This window comes from Chiloscyllium plagiosum, unplaced genomic scaffold (assembly GCF_037043375.1).
Source record: "Chiloscyllium plagiosum isolate Xiang-an unplaced genomic scaffold, Cpla_swu_hap1 HiC_scaffold_47, whole genome shotgun sequence".
In the NCBI taxonomy this organism is placed as follows: Eukaryota; Metazoa; Chordata; class Chondrichthyes; order Orectolobiformes; family Hemiscylliidae; genus Chiloscyllium; species Chiloscyllium plagiosum.
In genome coordinates, this window is record NW_028270185.1 from 12,021,423 (window position 1) to 12,042,244 (window position 20,822).

General features: G+C 42.9%; 1 protein-coding gene across 1 annotated transcript in view; it reads left to right on the plus strand.

Moving 5' to 3' along the window:
* The window catches only part of LOC122547612 (hepatocyte nuclear factor 3-beta-like), a 135,995-nt gene that overhangs the window by 105,758 nt on the left and 9,415 nt on the right, over window positions 1-20,822 (plus strand). The window lies entirely within an intron of this gene.

Below are 20,822 nucleotides of genomic sequence, written 5' to 3' on the forward strand. Positions count from 1 at the left end.
TACGATCGAGCCCTCCACTATCACCTGATGAAGGAGCATCGCTCCGAAAGCTAGTGTGCTTCCAATTAAACTTGTTGGACTACAACCTGGTGTTGTGTGATTTTTAACTGTGTTTATATCAGTGTGTCAGTGCGTGGGTATATCAGTATTAGTCTGTGTTACTGTTTTTACATCTGTGTTTCGGTGTGTTTTTATAGCAGTGTTAATCTGTGTACGTGAGTGTGCTTCTGTCAGCGTGTCATTGCGTGTTTATATCAATGTTAGTCTGTGTTAGAGAGTGTGGTTTTATCACTGTGTCAGTGCAAGTTTATATCAGTTTTACATGTGTTGGTGAGTGTGTTTCTATCAACGTGTCAGTGTGCGTTTATATCAGTGTTTATCTGTGTTTGTGAGTGTGTCTCTATCAGTGTGTCCTTGTGGGTTTATATCAGTGTTAGTCTGTGTTGCTTAGTGTGTTTCTATCAGTGTGTTATTGCGCGTTTGTATCAGTGTTAATCTGTATTAGTGAGTGTGTGTTTATCAGTGTGTCAATGTATGTGTTTGTATCAGTGTTAGTCTGTGTTCATGAGTGTGTTTCTATCAGTGTGTCGTGCATGTTTATATCAGTATTAGTCTGTGTTAGTGAGTGTGCTTCTGTCAGTGTGTCAGTGTGTGTTTATGTCAGTGTTAGTCTGTGTTAGTTAGTGTGTTTTTATCTGTGTGTCAGTGCATGTTTATATCAGTATTAGTCTGTGTTAGTGAGTGTGTTTCTATCACTGTGTCAGGGCAAGTTTATATCAATTTTTACATGTGTCGTGAGTGTGTTTCTATCAGTGTGTCAGTGTGCATTTATATCAGTGTTTATTTGTGTTGGTGACTGCGTCTCTATCAGTGCATCCTTGTGGGTTTATATCAGTGTTAGTCTGTGTTAGTGAGTGTGTTTCTGTCAGTGTGTCATTGTGTGTTTATATCAGTGTTAGTCTGTGTTAGTGAGTGTGGTTCTATCACTGTGACAGAGCAAGTTTACATCAATTCTTACATGTATTTGTGAGTGTGTTTCTATCAGTGTGTCAGTGTGGGTTTGTATCAGTGTTAGTGAGTCTGTTTCTATCAGTGAGTCAACGTGCGCTTATATCAGTGTTAATCTGTGTTAGTGTGTGAGTTTCTCTCAGTGTGTCATTGCGTATTTATATCAGTGTTAGTCTGTGTTAGTAAGTGTGTTTCTATCAGTGTGTTACTGCATGTTTATATCTGTGTTAGTCTGTGTTAGTGAGTGTGTTTCTATCAGTGTGTCAGTGTGGGTTTGTATCAGTGTTAGTGAGTCTGTTTCTATCGGTGTGTCAACGTGCGCTTATATCAGTGTTAATCTGTGTTAGTGTGTGAGTTTCTCTCAGTGTGACATTGCATATTTATATCAGTGTTAGTCTGTGTTAGTAAGTGTGTTTCTATCAGTGTGTTACTGCATGTTTGTATCAGTGTTAGTCTGTGTTAGTAAGTGTGTTTCTATCAGTGTGTCAGTGCATGTTTATATCAGTGTTAGTCTGTGTTAGTGAGTGTTTTTCTATCAGTGTGTCAGTGCATGTTTATATCAGTGTTAGTCTGTGTCAGTGAGTGTGGTTCTATCACTGTGACAGTGCAATTTTATATCAGTTTTTACATGTATTGATGAGTGTGTTTCTATCAGTGTGTCAGTGTGTGTTTATATCAGTCTTTATCTGTATTGGTGAGTGTGTCTCTATCAGTGTGTCATTGTGGGTTTATATCAGTGTTAGTGAGTCTCTTTCTGTGAGTGTGTCAATGTGCCTTTATATCAGTGTTAGTCTGTGTTAATGTGTGTGTTTGTATCAGTGTATCAGTGTAGTTGTTTATACCCGTGTTAGTCTATGTTAGTGAGGGTGTTTCTGTCAGTGTGTCAGTGCATGTTTATATCAGTGTTTACCTGTGTTAGTGAGTGTGTTTCTATCAGTATGTCACTGCGTGTTTATATCAGTGTTAATCTGTGTTAATGTGTGTGTTTGTATCAGTGTATCAGTGTTAGGGTTTATACCAGTGTTAGTCTGTGTCAGTGAGAGTGTTTCTATAAGCATGTCAGAGCGTGGTTATATCAGTGTTAGTCTGTGATAGTCAGAGTGGTTACATCTGTATTTCGGTGTGTTTTTACATCAGTGTTAGTCTGTGTTCGTGTGTTTCTGTCAGTGTGTCAGTGCGTGTTTATATCAGTGTTAGTCTGTGTTAGTGAAAGTGTTTCTGTCAGTGTGTCAGTGCGTGTTTATATCAGTGTTAGTCTGAGTTCGTGAGTGTGTTTCTCTCAGTATGTCAGTGTGTGTTTATATCAGTGTTAGTCTATGTTAATGAGTGTGTTTCTGTCAGTATGTCATTGCATGTTTATATCAGTGTTAGTCTGTGTCAGTGAGAGTGTTTCTATCAGTTTGTCAGTGTATGTGTTATATCTGTGTTAGTCTGTGTCAGTGAGAGTGTTTCTGTCAGTGTGTCAGCATGTGTTGATATCAGTGTCAGGCTGTGTTAGTGAGTGTGTTTCTGTCAATATGTCATTGCTTGTTTATATCAGTGTTAGTCTGTGTCAGTGAGAGTGTTTCTATCATAGTGTCAGTGTATGTGTTATGTCAGTGTTAGTCTGTGTCAGTGAGTGTGTTTCTATCAGTGTGTCAGTGTGTGTTTATATCAGTGTTAGTCTGTGTCAGTGAGAGTTTCTATCAGTGTGTCAGTGCGTGGTTATATCAGCGTTAGTCTGTGTTAGTGAGTGTGTTTCTGTCAATGCGTCAGTGCATATTTATGTCAGTGTTAGTCTGTGTTGGTGACTGTGTTTGTATTAATGTTAGCCTGTATTAGTGAGTGTTTTTCTATCAGTGTGTTATTGCATGTTTATATTAGTGTTAGTCTATCTTAGTGAGTCTGTTTCTATCAGTGTGTCAGTGTATGTGTTATATCAGTGTTAGTCTGTGTTAGTGAGTGTGTTTCTATCAGTGTGTCAGTGTGTGTTTAAATCAGTGTTAGTCTGTGTTAGTGAGTATGTTTCTATCAGTGTGTCAGTATGTGTTTAAATCAGTGTTAGTCTGTGTTAGTGAGTGTGTTTCTATCAGTGTGTCAGTGTGTGTTTAAATCAGTGTTAGTCTGTGTTCGTGTGTGTGTTTCTATCAGTGTGTCAGTGTGTGTTTATATCAGTGTTAGTCTTTGTTAGTGAATGTGTTTCTATCAGTGTGTCAGTGTGTGTTTATATCTGTGTTAGTCTTTGTTACTGTGTTTGTATTAGTGTGCCAGTTTGTGTGGTTATATCAGTGTTGGTCTGTGTTAGTGTGAGTGTTTCTATCAGTGTATAAGTCCGTGTTTATATCAGCGTTAGACTGTGTTAGTGAGTGTGTTTCTGTCAGTTTGTCAGTGTGTCAGTTTGTATCAGTGATAGTTAGTGTTAGTGAGTGTACTTCTGTCAGTGTGTAAGTCCGTGTTTATATCACTTTGTCAGTGAATGTGTTTATGTCAGTGCGTCAGTGTGTGTTTATATCACTGTGTCAGTGTGTGTTTATATCATTGTGTCAGTGTGTGTTTATATCAGTGTTAGTCTGTGTTAGTGAGTATGTTTCTATCCGTGTGTCAGTGTGTGTTATATCACTGTGTCAGTGTGTGTTTATATCAGTGTGTCAGTGAGTGTATTTACCTCAGGTTAGCAATGTGAGCCAAATCAACAAGTCAATCTGTGCGTTTATTCCACTTTGTCAGTGAGGATGTTTGTATCTTTGTGTGTGTGTGTCTGTGTATGGGTGTGTGTATGTGAGCGTGTGTGTGTATCTCTGTGTGTGTCTGTGTCTGTATGTGTTTCTGTGTATGGGTGTGTGTATGTGTGGGTGTGTTTGTGTGTTGAGTGCGTGTGTGTGTCTGTGTGTGTGTGTTTGTGTGTGTGGCAGAGGGAGTGTTTTTGATACTTGCCCGTGTGCACATTTACATTAATGTCAGTGTCATTGTGTGTAAGTATATTCCTGCATCCATGTGTGTCTTTATTTCTGTGTGTCACTGTGTTTTTATATCAGTGTGTCATTATCTTTGTTTATATCAGTGTGTCACTATGTGTTATATAGGTCTGTTTGTTTATGTGCTTTAAATTAGTGTCTCAGTGTGTGAGTTTATATAAGTGTGTCAATATCTATTTACATCGGTGAGTTGGTGTGTGCATTTATATTGGCTTCATTCCTGATGAATGGCTCGTGCCTGAAACATCGATTTTCCTGCTCCTGCTGCCTGACCTGCTGTGCTTTACCAGCGCCACACTCATCTTGTCTCTGATCTCCAGCATCTGCAGTCCTCACTTTCACTGTGTGCATTTATATTGCTGTGTCAGAATGTTCCTATTGCTATGTTAATGTGTGTTTACATCTGTGTTGGAGTGTATGTTTTTATATGTATGTGTCAGTGTGTGAATGTGTGTTTTATCAGTGTATTAGTGTGTTTATATCATTGTGTATTAATGGGTGAGTTAATATCAGTGTTGCTGTGTGTATATCCTTGAATGTGTGTTTATATATTATCTCTGTGTGTTTATGTCACAGTGTCAGTGAGTGTTTATATCAGTGTGTCAGTGTGTTTATGACAGGGTGACATTTTGCATATATCATTTGTGATTTCAGTTTGTCTCTGTGTGATTATGTCAGTGTCAGTGAGTGTATTTATATCAGTGTGTGTTTATGTTAGTGTGTTTATATCAATGTGACATTTTGCATGTATCATTTGTTATATTAGTTTGTCTCTGTGTGTTTATATCAGTGTGTCAGTGTATGTATTTATATCACTGTGTCAGTGTGTGTTTATATCAGTGTGTCAGTGTATGTATTTATATCAGTGTGTCAGAGTGTGTGTTTATATCAGTGTGTCAGTGTGTGTGTTTATATCATTGTGTCAGTATGTGTTTATATCAGTGTGTCAGTGTGTGTGTTTATATCATTGTGTCAGTATGTGTTTATATCAGTGTGTCAGTGTGTGTGTTTATATCAGTGTGTCAGTGTGTGTGTTTATGTCACTGTGTCAGTGTGTATTTATATCAGTGTGTCACTGCGTGTGTTTGTATCAGTGTATCAGTGTGCATGTTTATTTCACTGTGTCAGTATGTGTGCTTGTATCAGCGTGTTAGTGTACGTGTTTATATCAGTGTGTCAGTGTGTGTGTGTTTATGTCACTGGGTCAGTGTGTGTTTATATCAGTGTGTCAGTGTGTGTGTTTATATCATTGTGTCAGTATGTGTTTATATCAGTGTGTCAGTGTGTGTGTTTATATCAGTGTGTCAGTGTGTGTGTTTATGTCACTGTGTCAGTGTGTATTTATATCAGTGTGTCACTGCGTGTGTTTGTATCAGTGTATCAGTGTGCATGTTTATTTCACTGTGTCAGTATGTGTGCTTGTATCAGCGTGTTAGTGTACGTGTTTATATCAGTGTGTCAGTGTGTGTGTGTTTATGTCACTGGGTCAGTGTGTGTTTATATCAGTGTGTCAGTGTGTGTGTTTATATCATTGTGTCAGTATGTGTTTATATCAGTGTGTCAGTGTGTGTGTTTATATCAGTGTGTCAGTGTGTGTGTTTATGTCACTGTGTCAGTGTGTATTTATATCAGTGTGTCACTGCGTGTGTTTGTATCAGTGTATCAGTGTGCATGTTTATTTCACTGTGTCAGTATGTGTGCTTGTATCAGCGTGTTAGTGTACGTGTTTATATCAGTGTGTCAGTGTGTGTGTGTTTATGTCACTGGGTCAGTGTGTGTTTATATCAGTGTGTCAGTGTGTGTTTTTATAATGGCGGCAGTGAGAAGTTTATATCAATGTGTGTTTATATTGCTGTATCAATGTGGCAAAATATGTATTTATATCAGCATGCCATGTGTGTTAATTAGTGTGTTTATATGTATAACAGTGTGTCTGTTTCTATCAGTGCAACAGTGCGTATTAGATCAACCTGTCAGTTTGTGTGTTTTTAAACTGTGTCCCAGTCTGTGTATTTATATCAGTGTGTCAGAGTGTGTGTTTATATCAGTGTGTCAGTAATGTGTGTGTTTATATTAGTATGTCAGTGATTGTGTTTATGTCAGTGTGTGTGTTTATGTTAGTGTGTGTGTTTATGTCAGTATGTATGTTTATATCAGTGTGTCAAGGTGTGTTTATATCAGTGCCATACACTGATACAAACACAGTCACTGACACACTGACATAAAGACACATTGTCAGTGATTGTGTTTATATCAGTGTGTCAAAGTGTGTTTATAGCACTGTGTCATTGTGTGTTTATATAAGTGTGTCAGTGTGTGTTTATATCACTGTGTCAGTATGCATTTAAATTAGTGTGTCAGTGATTGTGTTTATATCAGGGTGTAAGATTATATATTAATGTATCTATCGTGTTTATATCACTGTGTCTGTGTGTTTTTATAGTGTATTTGTGTCATTGTGTTTATATTAGTGTGTCAACAGATGTATGTATTTGCCTCAGTGCATGTTTATATCAGTGTGTGTTAATATCAGTGTTGCAGTTTGTGTTTTCATCATTGTGTCAGTGTGTTCGATTATATCAGTTTGTGTGTTTATATCCATGTCTCTGCATGTGTTCATAACAGTGTGTGTGTTTATATCACTGAGTCAGCCTGTGTTTGTATCAACTTGCCTGTATATCAGTGCGTGTTTATATTTCTGTGTTAATGATTGTGTTTATATCATTGTGAGAGTGTGGATTTTTTTATCAGTTTGTCTCTGTGAGTGGTTATGTTATGTGAATGGTTCTGTTTTAATCACTATGACAATGTATGTTTATATAGAGAGTTTGTTTTTGTTTTTATATCAGTGTATATGTTTATGGCAGAGTGTCACTTTCTGATTTATATCAATGTGACAGTGTCTATTTTGATTAATGCAACAGTGACTGTATTTATAAATGTTTGCATCACTGTGTCAGTGAGTGTGTTTCTATCATTGTGTGTATTTATATAGTGTGTCAGCGTGAGTGTTAATATCAGTATTTGTTTCCAGTCAATGCATCAATATGTGAATTCATATCATGGTGTTTCTGTCTGTATACTGTATGTCAGTATTTCTGTAATTGTGCAAAAGTGAGGACTGCAGATGCTGGATGTCAGAGTCAAGATTAGAGTGGTGCTGGAAAAACACAGGAGTGAGGATGATGAAGGGCTTATGCCCAAAACATTGATTTTCCTGCTCTTCGGATTCTGCCTGATCCGCTGTGCTTTTCCAGCACCACTCTAATCTTGTCTCTGTATATGTGTTTATATCAGTGTGTCAATTTTTATCAGCGTGTGAGTGTGTGTGTTTGTATCAGTGTGAGGGTGTATGTGTTTCTATCAGCGTGTCAGTGTGTGTTTACATCAGTGTGTCAGTGAGTGTGCTTATATCAGTATGTCAGTGTGTTTATATTAATGTGTCAGTGAGTGTGCTTATATCAGTGTGTCAGTGTTTACATCAGCATGTCTCTATGCGTTTCTATCAGCGTGTCAGTGTGTGTTTATATCAGTGTGTCAGTGAATGTGCTTATATCAGTGTGTGTTTATATCAGTGTGTCAGTGAATGTGCTTATATCAGCGTGTCAGTGTGTGTTTATATTAATGTGTCAGTGAGTGTGCTTATATCAGTGTGTCAGTGTTTACATCAGCATGTCTGTATGCGTTTCTATCAGCGTGTCAGTGTGTTTGTATTATGTTATTGATTGTGTAGATTGTGTCAGTGTATGCTTATATTAGTGTGTCTGTATTTGTATGCCTATGTCATTATCGCAGTGTTTCATTTTCTGTGTTTATATCAGTGTGACAGTCTTCATATAAGTCTGTCAGTGTGTGGTCATACCAGTGTCAATTTGTGTTTATGCTAGTGTGTGTGTGTTAAAAATATTCTGTTTTGGGTTGTGAGCATCGCCGGCTGGTTGCCCAACCTGAGTTGACCTTGATTAGGTGGTGATGAGCTGCTTTCATCATACCGTGGTATTCCATGTGCTGTCGGTGGACCCACAAAGCCATTACACAGGGAAATCCAAGATTTTTGCCCAGTGAGAGTAATGGGCAGCATTATATTTCCAAGTCTAGATGGGAAGCGGCTTGAAGGGAAACGGCAAATGGTGGTGTTCCCAAATATCTGCTACATTTGTCCTTCTAAACAGAAGTGATCAGGGGTTTGGAAGGTGCTGTCTGAGGATCTTGGGTGAATTTCTGCAGTGCATCTTGTAGATGGTACATACAGCTGCTGCTGAGCATTGGTGGTGGAGGGACTGACTGCTTGAGGGGTGTGATGCCAGTCAAGGAGGCTGCTTAGTCTTGAATGGTGTCGAGCTTCGTGAGTGTTTTTCAAACTGCTCCCATCCAGGGCAAGTGGGGAGTATTCCATCACACTCCTGACTTGTGCCTTGGAGATGGTGGACACGCTTTCGGGAGTCAGGAGGTGAATCACTTGCCGCAGTATTCCTGGTCTCTAACCTGCTCTCGTAGCAACTGTGTTTATGTGGTGAGTCCGGTTGCGTTTCTGGTCAATGGTAACCCCCCCAGGATGTTGATAGTGGGGAAATCAGTGATGGTGACGCCTTTGAATGTCAACAGACTATCTGCTATTGGAGATGGTCACTGCCTGGGAGTTGTGTGGCATGAATCTTACTTGCCACTTTTCAGCCCAATCCTGGATATTGTCCAGGTCTAGTTGCATTTGGGCAAGGGCTGCTGCAGTCTGTGGGGAGTTGTGAGTGATGCTGAACATTGTGCAATGTGTGTTTTACATCTGTAAGTATGTGCTTATTATCAGTGGTGGTGAGAGAAGTAGGAGAATGCAGGTAAGTGTAGTTGAAATGCCCATGAGCCACGATTGAATGGCGGAGTGGACTCGATGGGCCGAATGGCCTTACTTCCGCTCCTATGTCTTATGGTCTTATGCTTAAATAGGGACCAAGAAGTAGATCTACACTTAGAAGCAAGAGAAAATGCTGAGGTTTTGAATCAAGACTTTCCACGTTTATTTACAAGACAGGTACTGCACATGCCTTGTTGACAGAGGAGGAACCTCTGTCACTAGAAGGGTTTAACGTAGAGAAGGAAGAGGTATTGGATAAGTTACCATGCTGCAATTTGACAAGGCACCTGGACCAGGTGAAACTGTTAGGGTCCCAGCTGAAGTTATGAAAGAACAAATTAAGTCCCAGACAGGAGCACGGCTTGTTAGATTTGGTTCCCCTTTAACAAAATGCTTTCTGCTGAAATTCAAATATGCAATGCTGAAGACTTTCCTTTAACCATAGAACAGAAGTCTATGCAGAAAAGAAATGAAAGAATAATCCATACTCTCCCCCATACTATATATCCAAAGTGATTAAATTTTGAAACACATAGAAAAGGTTTAATCCCATTAATCCCAAAACGTTCCTTTTTGGGGCGGCACAGTGTCTCAGTGGTTAGCACTGCTGCCTCACAGCACCAGGGATCCATGTTCGATTCCAGCCTCGTGCGACTGTCTGTGTGGAGTTTGCACATTCTCCCCGTGTCTGCGAGGGTTTCCTCTGGGTGCTCCGGTTTCCTCCCACTTTTCAAAGATTTGGCGGATTGGCTGTGCTAAGTTTCCCATAGTGCCCAGGGGATGTGTGGGCTAGTTGGATTAGCCATGGAAAATGCAGGGACTGGGTGGGATGCTCTTCAGAGGGTCAGTGTGGACTTGCTGGGCTGAATGGCCTGTTTCTACACCGTAGGGATTCTGTTCTATGAAGCTGAGTTTTTGAAGAAGTAACAGAGAGTGTTGATGAGGGCTGGGCTACTGATGTGGTGTAGGAGACAGTGAGGTGTGCAGGTACTGGAGATCAGAGTGAGAGTGTGTTGCTGGAAAAACACAGCAGCATCCGAGGAGCGGGAAAATCGACATTTCAGGCCGGAGCCTTTCATTAGGATGTGGGGTACATGAAGGCATTTGATACAAACCCACACAACAGTTTTATGGTGACAGTGATAGGTCACAGTTTAAATGGGACAGTAGAAATGTCCCATGGAATAAATAGACCTGTCGCAATGCAGGTATAAAACTGGCTGAGGGGTAAGGAAAGAGACAGAAACAGGTAAGGGGCAGTTTTTGGGCTGTAGTGGGGGTCCCCATGAATCAGTATTGGGTCCTTTGCTTTTCCCGTTGCACATTGATCTAGATCTTAGTGTACAGCGGACAACTACAAAGTTTCAAACAACAGAAATCTTGGGAGAATTGTAAACTGTGAGGAGGATGTAGAACTTAATGCGGTATTTGAAAGGAAATTCGCATATTGATGCAATGAGCAGATAAGTGGCAGATGATGTTCAATGGCCTTTCTATGTATTTCAAAATGTAATCACTTTGGACATATATTATAGGTGGAGGGTATGGATGAGGTTGAAGTAATATATTTTGGCACGTAGCCAAAGCAGACAGTCAAAAACAAAGGGCTAATGCAAAATGATGTGCAGGAACAAAAGCCTGGGCCTATATGTCCATTATTCATTAAAGTTGGAAGGACAGGCAAAGAGAGTTATTAATTAAAAAAATGCTTTTTTTTCCCCAGACTTCATTAATAGCAGCACAGTGTGCAAAAGCAGCGTACAAGATGAATGTATGGTTAGACCTCAGCTGGAGCACTGTGTGCAGTTCTGGGTGCCACTCTGCAGATAGGATGTGAATGCAGTGGGGAGAGTGCGGAAGAGGTTTACAAGAATGTTTCCAGGGGTAAGAAAGTTCCGTTCTGAGGAAAGTTTGGAGAGGTTGGGACAGGTTTTCTTGGACAGAAGGCCTTGGGGAGATTTGACAGAGGTTTTCAATATCATGAGTGGTCTGGATAGATGGGATGGGGGGGAACAGTTCCTATATGCAAAAGGCTTGAGATGCAGAGGGCACAGTTTTAAAGTGTTTTGCAAAATATGCAAATACAGGGTGCAGTGCAACATTTACAGACCGTGAGCACTTAAGGTCTGGAATGTCCTCCCTGGAACTGTGGTGGAAGCAGGTTTCGTTGAGGCAGTGAGAAGGATGATTGTTTAATTAGAATCAATGTGCAACAAATTAAGGCAAGGGAATGGAGACCTGATTGCTCATAAAAGCCAGAGCAGACAAGATGGACAAAATGGCTACCTTCAACCTTGTAACAGTTCTCTGGAAGGGTGCACACGCTTGTATCAATTGGAATGTTTATATCAAGTGTGTCAGTGAGTGTGTTTATTTCATTACTTAGAGAGTCATAGAGCTGTACAGCATGGAAACAGACCCTTCGGTCCAACCCGTCCATGCCGACCAGATATCCCAACCCAAACTAGTCCCACCTGCTAGCACCCAGCCCATATCCCTTCAAACCCTTCCTATTCATATACCCATCCCTACTTCTTTTATATATATTCATGGGACATGAATGTCACTGGCTGAGTCAGAATTTATTGCCCCTCTCTAGTTGCCATTGAGAAGATAGTTTGCAGTGGCAAAGTCAGCCAGGTGGCCTTCATAGAATATGAGTTTCCTGCTTGGGGCTGTTAACCTGGTTCAATCATGGAGCTCTGGCTGACAGCTAGAAATAGGAGTGTCAAGGTTTCTGTTCACTCTAAGAGCTGGCTCTGAGGGAGCTGGATCAGTGTGAAGGGCTCTCGAGAGGTAAAGGGGGAGAAAGAGAGGACTGTAGATGCTGGATGTCACAGTCAAAGAGTGTGGTGCTGGAAAAGCACAGCTGATCAGGCAGCATCCAAGGAGCAGGAGACTCAATGTTTCGAGCATAAGCTCTTCATCATGAAATGGCAACTCTCCTGTTCCTCAGACGCTGCCTGACCACCTGTGCTTTTCCAGCACCACATGTTTTGAGTATCGAGGTGTAAATAGAGTTTAAAAAAATCACACAACACCAGGTTATAGTCCAACAGGTTTATTTGGAAGCACTAGCTGTTGGACTATAACCTGGCGCTGTGTGATTTTTAACTTTGTCCACCCCAGTCCAACACCAGCACCCCCAAATCCTGGTGTCAATAAAGGCTGAATTGATGACAGCATACCCCAGTGGAGTTAATTCATAGTTAAACTGCACTTGTAAAAGGTTCACCCATGACGCTGCGTGGGAGAGAATTGCAGGATTTCAGCTCAGTGTCACAGAAAGAACGGGAATGAATTTCCACATCAGGAAGATGAGTGGCTTGGAGAGGAGCATGCAGGGGGTCATGTTGCCACACACTTGCTGCCCTTGTCCTGAAAGATGGGGGTGAATTTGAAAGGTGCTGTTGAAGAGCCTTGATGAATTTCTGAAGTGCTTTTTATAAACAGTACACATTACTGCTACCGAGTGTCAGGAACGGAGGAGGGAATGTTTGTGGATTGGGTACCAGTCAAGTAGCTTGTAGGGTCATAGAGATGTACAGCACAGAAACAGACCCTTCGGTCCAACCCGTCCATGCCGACCAGATATCCCAACCCAAACTAGTCCCACCTGCCAGCACCCGGCCCCATATCCCTCCAAACCCTTCCTATTCATATACCCATCCAAATGCCTCTTAAATGTTGTAATTGTACCAGCCTCCACCACTTCCTCTGGCAGCTCATTCCATACACATACCACTCTCTGTGTGAAAAAGTTGCCCCTTAGGTCCCTTTTATATCTTTCCCCTCTCACCCTAAACTGATGCGCTTTCATTCTGGACTCCCCCACCCGAGGGAAGAGATTTTGTCTATTTACCCTATCCATGCCTCTCATGATTTTAGAAACCTCTATAAAGTCATCTCTCCGCCTCCAATGCTCCAGGGAAAACAGCCCCAGCCTGTACAACCTCTCCCTATAGCTCAAATCCTTCAACCCTGGCAACATCCTTGTAAATCCTTTGTGAACCCTTTCCGATAGGAAGGAGACCAGAATTGCACGCAATTCCAAAAGTGGCCTAAATAACGTCCTGTACAGCCGCAACATGACCTCTCAACTCCTGTACTCAATACTCTGACCAATAAAGGAAAGCATACCAAATGCCTTCTTAACTATCCTATCTACCTGCGACTCCACTTTCAAGGAGCTATGAACCTGCACTCCAAGGTCTCTTTGTTCAGCAACACTCCCCTGGACCTTACCATTATGTGTATAAGTCCTGCTCAGATTTGCTTTCCCAAAATGCAGCACCTCACACTGATCTAAATTAAACTCCATCTGCCACTCCTCAGCCCATTGGTCTCTCTGATCAAGACCCTGTTGTACTCTGAGGTAACCCCCTTTGCTGTCCACTACACCTCCAATTTTGTCACAGACAAACTTACTAACTGTATCTCTTTATGTTCACAACCAAATCATTTATATAAATGACAAAAAGCATTGGACCCGGCACCAATCCTTGTGGCACTCCACTGGTCACAGGCCTCCAGTCTGAAAAACAACCCTCTACCACCACCCTCTGTCTTCTACCTTCAAGCCAACCACAGATTCATACAGCACAGCAACAGACTCGTCAGTCCAACCAGTTCATGCCGACCATACTCCCAAACTTAACTAGTTCCATCTGCCTGCATTTGGCCCCAGACCTTCCAAGCATTTCTTATCATGTACTTAATCAAATATCTTTTAAATGTTGCAACTGTACCCGCATCCACCACTTCCTCAGGAAGATCATTCCACATGTAAACCACTGTGTACAAACATTGCCCCACGTGTCTTTTTTTAATCTCTCCCCCCTCCCCTTAAAAATGTGCCCCGAGTCATGAAATCCCCTACCCCAGGAAAAAGACACCTGCCATTCACATTATCTGTCCCCCTTATTATGTTATAAACCTCAAAGCTGTCTTTGTTTATTGAGTGTTGCTGGAGCTGCACCCATCCAGGCAAGTGAAGAGTATTCCGTTACACTCCTGACTTTTGTTTTAGATTCCATACAGTGTGAAAACAGGCCCTTTGGCCCAACCAACTCTCCGAAGAGTAACCCACCCAGACCCATTTCCCTCTGACTAAAGCACCTAACACTACGGGCAGTTTTTAGCATGGCCAATTCACCTGACCTTCACATCTTCGTGACTGTGGGAGTAAACCAGAGCACCCGGAGGAAACCCACGCAGACACGGGGAGAACGTGCAAACTCCACACAGACAGTCACCCGAGGCCGGAATCGAACCTGGGACCCTGGCGCTGTGAGGCAGCAGTGCTAACCACTGAGCCCCCGTGCCGCCCCAAGACTTGTGCCTTGTTGTTGGTGAACAGGCTTTGCAGAGTTAGGCTACTCGCTGCAGGGCAGCTACCTGCTTTTGTAGCCATAGAAACAGGCTAGTCCAGTTAATGGTAACCCCCCCAGGATGTTGATAGTGGGGGAAAATCCATTGATGGTAACACCTCTGAATGTCAAGGCACCATAATTAAGACTCTCTCTTAAGTGAGTGGTCATTGCCTGGCACTTATGTGCTGTGCATATTACTTGTCAGTTGTCAGCCCAAACCTGGATATTGTTCTGGTCTTGCCGCATTTGGACACAGACGACTTTAGCAGCTGAGGAGTCGCCAACGGTGCTGAACATTGTACAGTCATCAGGAAGTTTCCTCCTGATTCCCAGGTTCTCTAGTGTTGCTAGGACTCCTTGATGGGTCAAATGCAGCCTTGATGTCAAGGGCAAATATTCTCCCCTCCCCTCTGGAATTCAGCTCTTTTGTCCATGTTTGATCCAAGGCTGTAATGAGCTCAGTGATCCTGGGTGGAACCCAAACTGGGCATCACTTAGCAGGTTATTGCTGAGTAAGTGCTGCTTGATAGTGCTGTCGAGGACACGTCCCATCACTTTACTGATGAATCAAGAGTCGACTGATGGGGCCGTGATTGGCCAGGTTGGATTTCCCCTGATTTGTGTAGACAGGATATACCTTGCCAATTCTCTATACTGTTAAAAACAGTGCGGTAGTTGTACCAAAGCAGCTTGCTAGGGGTACATCACATTATTCTGGAGAACATGTCTTCAGAACTATTGCTGAAATTTTGACAGGCTCATAGTTTCTGCAGTGTCCAGTGCCTCCAGCCAATTCTTGATATCATGCGGATATCAAATTGTCTAAAGACTGGTACCTGCAATGATGGGGTTCTCCAGGGGAGGCTGAGATGAATATCCACTTGGCACTCCTAAAAGACTGTTCAAACGTGTCATTTGTACTGATAGGTTAGGTTTCCCCGTCACTAAAGCTAGGGATATTTGTGGTGCCTCCTCCTCTGGTGATCTGTTTCATTGTCCACCACTACCACCATTCAAGGTGTGGCAGGACTGCAGAGCTTAGATCTTATCCATCAGTTGTTGAGTTTCTTAAGCCCTGTTCTACTACATATTGCTTATGCTGTTTGGCACATTCATCCTGTATTATAGCTTCACCAGACTGACATCTCACATTTCGGTATGCTTTGTAAGCTCTTGGCATGCCCTCCATCACCCTTTATTGAGCTCGCATTGATCCCCTGGCTTGATGGTAATGGTAGAGATGAGTGATATGCCAGGCCATGGGGTTGCAAATTGTGGTTTGAGTGTGATTCTGGTCCTGCCGATGATCCACAGTGCTTCATGGATATTGAATCTTGAGTTGGGGGATCCGTTTAAAGCCTGTCCTATTTGGCACGGTGATAGTTCCACACAACCCAATGTAAGGTATTCTTAATATGAAGATGGGACTTGGTCTCATGAGGACTATGTAGTGATCAATCCTATTTATATGTTAATGGACAGATACTTCTGCAACAGGCAGTTTGATGAAGATTAAGTGAAGAATGCTTTCCCTCTTGTTGGCTCCTTCACCACCTGCAACGCAATCCTGTAGCTATGTCCTAAGGACTTGACCAACATTAGTGCTACCAAGTCACCCTTAGTGATGGATATTTTAAGTCCCTCACCTGGAGTATGTTCTGCGTCCCTGCTGCTCTCAGTACTTCCTCCAAGTGGTGTTGAACCTGACGGAGTACTGATTCATCAGCTGAGGTGACAGTATGTGATAATTAGCAGGAGGTTCCCTTGCCTGTGTTTGACCTGATGTTATGAGGTCATGGGGTCCAGAGCCAAGCTCGAAAACTACCAGGGTGACTCCCTCCTGACAAAATAACACTGTACCTCTGTTAAGTCTGTTCTCCCAGCATGCCAGGACATATCCGAGGTGGGGATGGTTTCATCTGAGGTCTTATCTGTAAGGTGTGGTTCTGTGAATATGATGATGTCGACTTGACTGGTGTATGAGATAGCTTCCCTGATTTTGGCACAGCCCCCAGATGCTAGTAAGGAGAACTTTGCAGAGTTGACTGGCTGTGTTTTCCATTTTCGTTACGATGTGTTTCTGTAGTCTAGTGGTTACCATGTACACCTCACACATGAGGTTTGATACCGGGCATACACAGGGATGCTCCCTCATTATCGAGATAAGGTATGTTGTTCCAACTTTTTGGGAAATGTGAACAGAGCTCATTCAATGTGCAGCAGGATGGCTCAGTGGTCAGCCTCGCTGTCGCACGGCACCGGTGACCCGGAGTCGACTCCACTCTCGGGCGATTGTGCGGAGTTTGCACATTCTCCCCGTGTCTGTGTGGGTTTCCTCCGGGTGCTCTGGTTTCTTCCCACAGTCCAAAGATGTGCAGGTTAGGGTGGATTGGCCGTGCTAAATTGCCCCATAGTGTCCAGGGATGTGTAGGCTAGGTGGATTAGCCATGGGAAATGCAGGATGGCAGAGATAGGGGGTAGGTCTGGGTGAGTTGCGATCGGTGTGGATGAATGGCCTGTTTCCTCACTGTCGGGATCCTGTGGTTTCCAATCCCCAGGTCATGTGTCCGATTTCATTCCTTTTTTTTTGAGACTCTTTAGTAATTGATAAAAGCCAAACCCAGCCAGTTCAGAGTCAACCATATTGCAGTGGGTCTGGAGTTACATGCAGCATATTTCCATAAGACCATAAGACCATAAGACATAGGAGTGGAAGTAAGGCCATTCGGCCCATCGAGTCCACTCCGCCATTCAATCATGGCTGATGCGCATTTCAGCTCCACTTACCAGCGTTCTCCCCGTAGCCCTTAATTCCTCTAGACAACAAGAATCTATCAATCTCGGCCTTGAAGACATTTAGCGTCCCGGCTTCCACTGCACTCCATGGCAATGAATTCCACAGGCCCACCACTCTCTGGCTGAAGAAATGTCTCCGCATTTCTGTTCTGAAATGACCCCCCTCTAATTCTAAGGCTGTGTCCACGGGTCCTAGTCTCCTCGTTTAACTGAAACAATTTCCTTCTCTACAGGGCATTGAGAGGCAGAGAGGTTTTTCATGACAATCAACAAAGAGCATTATTGGACTTTTATTGAACTCAGATTTCAACATCTCCTGTGGTGGTATTCAAACCAGGATTCCCAAATCATTGCCTGCGTGGCTGGATTACTGTAATAAAATCTTAAAAACTGTGGATGCTCGCAACTTGAATCAAAACCAGAAAGTGCTGGAGAAATTCAGCAGCATTTTAGAGAGAAACAGAGTTAGCATTTTGAGTCCAGCATTTCCAATTTTTGTCCCTGGCTTACTAGTCAAGATAACGCATGGCTTAGAAAGGGTGGACGCTGGGAATTTGTTTCCGTTAGGCGGGAATACTAGTACCCATGGGCACAACCTTAGAATTAGAGGGGGGTCAATTTAGAACGGAAATGAGGAGACATTTCTTCAGCCAGAGAGTGGTGGGCCTATGGAATTCATTGCCACGGAGTGCAGTGGAGGCCGGGATGTTAAACGTCTTCAAGGCAGAGATTGATAAATTCTTAATCTCCCAAGGAATTAAGGGATATGGGGAGAGTGCAGGTAAGAGGCGTTGAAATGCCCATCAGCCATGATTGAATGGCGGAGTGGACTCGATAGGCCGAATGGCCTTACTTCCACTCCTATGGTCTTCTAGTCAAGCGACAATACCACTACACCATCACCTCCCCATATTCATGTGTCAGTGTGTGTGTTTACATCAGTCCATATGTGTCGGTTTATATCTGTGTGTGTATTTATATCAGGGAGGGTAATTATATTCTGGTGTCAACATATCCATTTGTCCAAGTGTGTCTGTCAATAAGCAACAAGGGCATGTAAAACCAGCACAGGAATACCTGTATCCTTCAACAGACAAGCAGGACTAATGCATGTTACTTGTTGCAACATGTATGTTTGTATCAAATGACTGTTAAATCTAATCTGATGACTAAAAATTAAATAATGCAGCAGGCATGTCTCAGTTTAGGCTTAGAAATACATCCATAAAAATACAACAGAATTGCAGCGTGGAAACAGGCTACTCAGCCCAACTTCTCCAGGCTGGTGTTTATGCTCAATACAAGCCTACTCCCAACCCCGAACCCAAACCCCTTCTTATTTTACCCGCTGAACATAGCCTCCTATTCCTTTCCTGTGTTTATGCATTCCTATTAAATGCATCCCTGATGTTCACTGCAGCCGCTCCCTCTGGTGAGATCAGACCTGGAGTACTGTGTACAGTTTTGGTCCCCTTGTGTGAGGAGGGATGTCGTTGCAGGAGAGGTTTTTAAGAAGGGGTTTACTTGATTGGGGTTTGTCTTCTGAAGAGATTACTCAGGTTAGGAGTATACTCTCTGAGTATAAGAAGAATGAGAGGCAATCTAATTAAGGTACAGGCAATTCTTCTATAATGCCATGGTTGCGGTCTTATGCAGCCCCTGCGTTACGGGAAAATCGCACTTTTGAAACAGTGCTTAGAGCATTGGAGCTGTAATCGTGTTACAGCCAACACGCGTTTTAAAAGTTCACGTTCGAGAAACAGTGTCCCCCAATTCATGTTACAGCGAACTTGTGTTGACAAAACACGCGTTATAACAGAACGACCTGCACATAAATGCTAAAGAGAACTGGCAAAGTGGTCATAGAGAGGGTGGTTTCCTCTTTTGGGACAGTCTAGAATGACAGGTCATAGCTTTAGACTAAGGGGATGGCAGATTCAAGACAGAGAGGAGAAGAAACTATTTCAGTCTAAAGGTTGTGAATCTGTGGAATTCACTCCCCGGGAATGCGGGGGATGCTGAGTCTTTCAATGTTTCATTTCTTTCTGTCTTTTCGCCCGTCCTCATTTACGAGGATGGGATCCTGCATCTCCATTGGATTGGCCCATGCTTTTCAGCAAAACACTGCAGTGATTTGCCAAAACCTCCTGCAGCCTGACTGACCAGAAGACTCTCCCGCTCTTACCACCAGCCGACAGACATGCTGGAAGGATTTACTGGCTGTCAAGCTGTTTGGCCACAGTACAAATGCACCTTGCATGGCCACCAAGTGCTGGAGTGGGACTTGAACTGGAGCCCCTGGCCAGAGGTGGAGACACTACCCTCTGTACCCACCAGATCTCCTTGTAGTCCCCTTTGTATTCCTGTTAGTTTCCCTCACCTTTGTCTCTTGATTTTCACCGACTGCTTCTTGTCTCTTCTACTGTGAAGCTGCATACAAAATATTGTTTAGTTCTTCCTGGTAGGTACGAGTTCTGGCATCATCCCCCTGTGAATCTTGCATCTCCTCCAGAAAGTGAGGACTGATCTCCTCCAGTCTCTCCTCTAATCCATTTTTTAAAAATGATTTGGAAACCAGAACTGAGAACAACCTAGTACACTGAGGTAGTTCCGAAGAAGGGTCATACAGGTCAGGAAATAATAATTGTGTTTCTCTCTCCAGATATACTGCCAGACCTGCTGAGTTTCTCCTGCACTCTCTGTGTTTATTACAGAAATGTGGTCACTGTTGAAAATACAAGCATAGTTGCAACCAGTCCCTGGAGTACCACTCTCACCTCTGTGCTCCAATGTTGTCGTTCAGAGTTCTGAACACACAATACTAACTGGTGATTCCAGTCTGTTACTTGGGAGTTGTCACTGCTCAGATGAAATGTGAAACCGAGGTCCTTTCTGCCCTCTGTTTGTTTGGTTTATTGTAGTCACGTGTACCTAAGTACAGTGAAAAGCTTCGTTTTGCAAAGTGTACCGGCAGATGATAGCAAGCAGGGGCATACAGAACGTACGCTGCTCGGACAGAGAGAGGTATACAGGGTTACACAGGAGGTGTACAAAGCAGGATTGATATTATTTGAAGTTAGAGAGGTCCGTTCATCAGTCTAATAACGGCAGGGAAGAAGCTGTTCCTGAACCTGTCGGTGTCTGTGTTCAGGCGTCTGTATCTTCTGCCTGATGGAAGGGATTGCAGTGGAGCATTACTGAGGTGCAATGGGGCTATGATGATGTTGGCAGTCTTCTTGCGGCAACGAGAGGTGTTTATGGATGGGAGGTCGGCCTCTGTGATGGTCTGGGCTGTGCACACCAACTTCTGTAGTTTCTTACCATCCTGGGCAGAGCACTACTTCAAAGAAGAGTAGAGTAACTCCCTCTTTTAAGGACAGACTAGATAAAATTGGATTATATTCTTTCGAGCACAGAAGACTGAGGATGTACATGATTGACACGTGTAAGATTACAAGGGGTAGGAACAGGGTGAATAGAGAGCAGCTGTTCCCCTTGGTTGATGGGTCAAGCATGAGGGGCCACAGTTTTAGGGCAAGGGACAAGAGATTCAGAGGGGATGTTGGGGAAAAAAAGTCTCCACTCAGCAGTGGGAGTCAGGAATGCATTACCTAGAAAGGTAGGGGAGACTGGAATTCTTACAACCTTTAAAACAAAATTTAGACAAACACTTAAAATATCATAACATTGAAGAATATGGGACAAGTGCAGGAAAATGGGATTCGCACACCTTTAGTGCTAAATGCAGGAAAATGGGATTAGCACACCTTTAGTGCTAAGTGCAGGAAAATGGGATTAGCACGCCTTTAGTGCTCAGTGCAGGAAAATGGGATTAGCACGCCT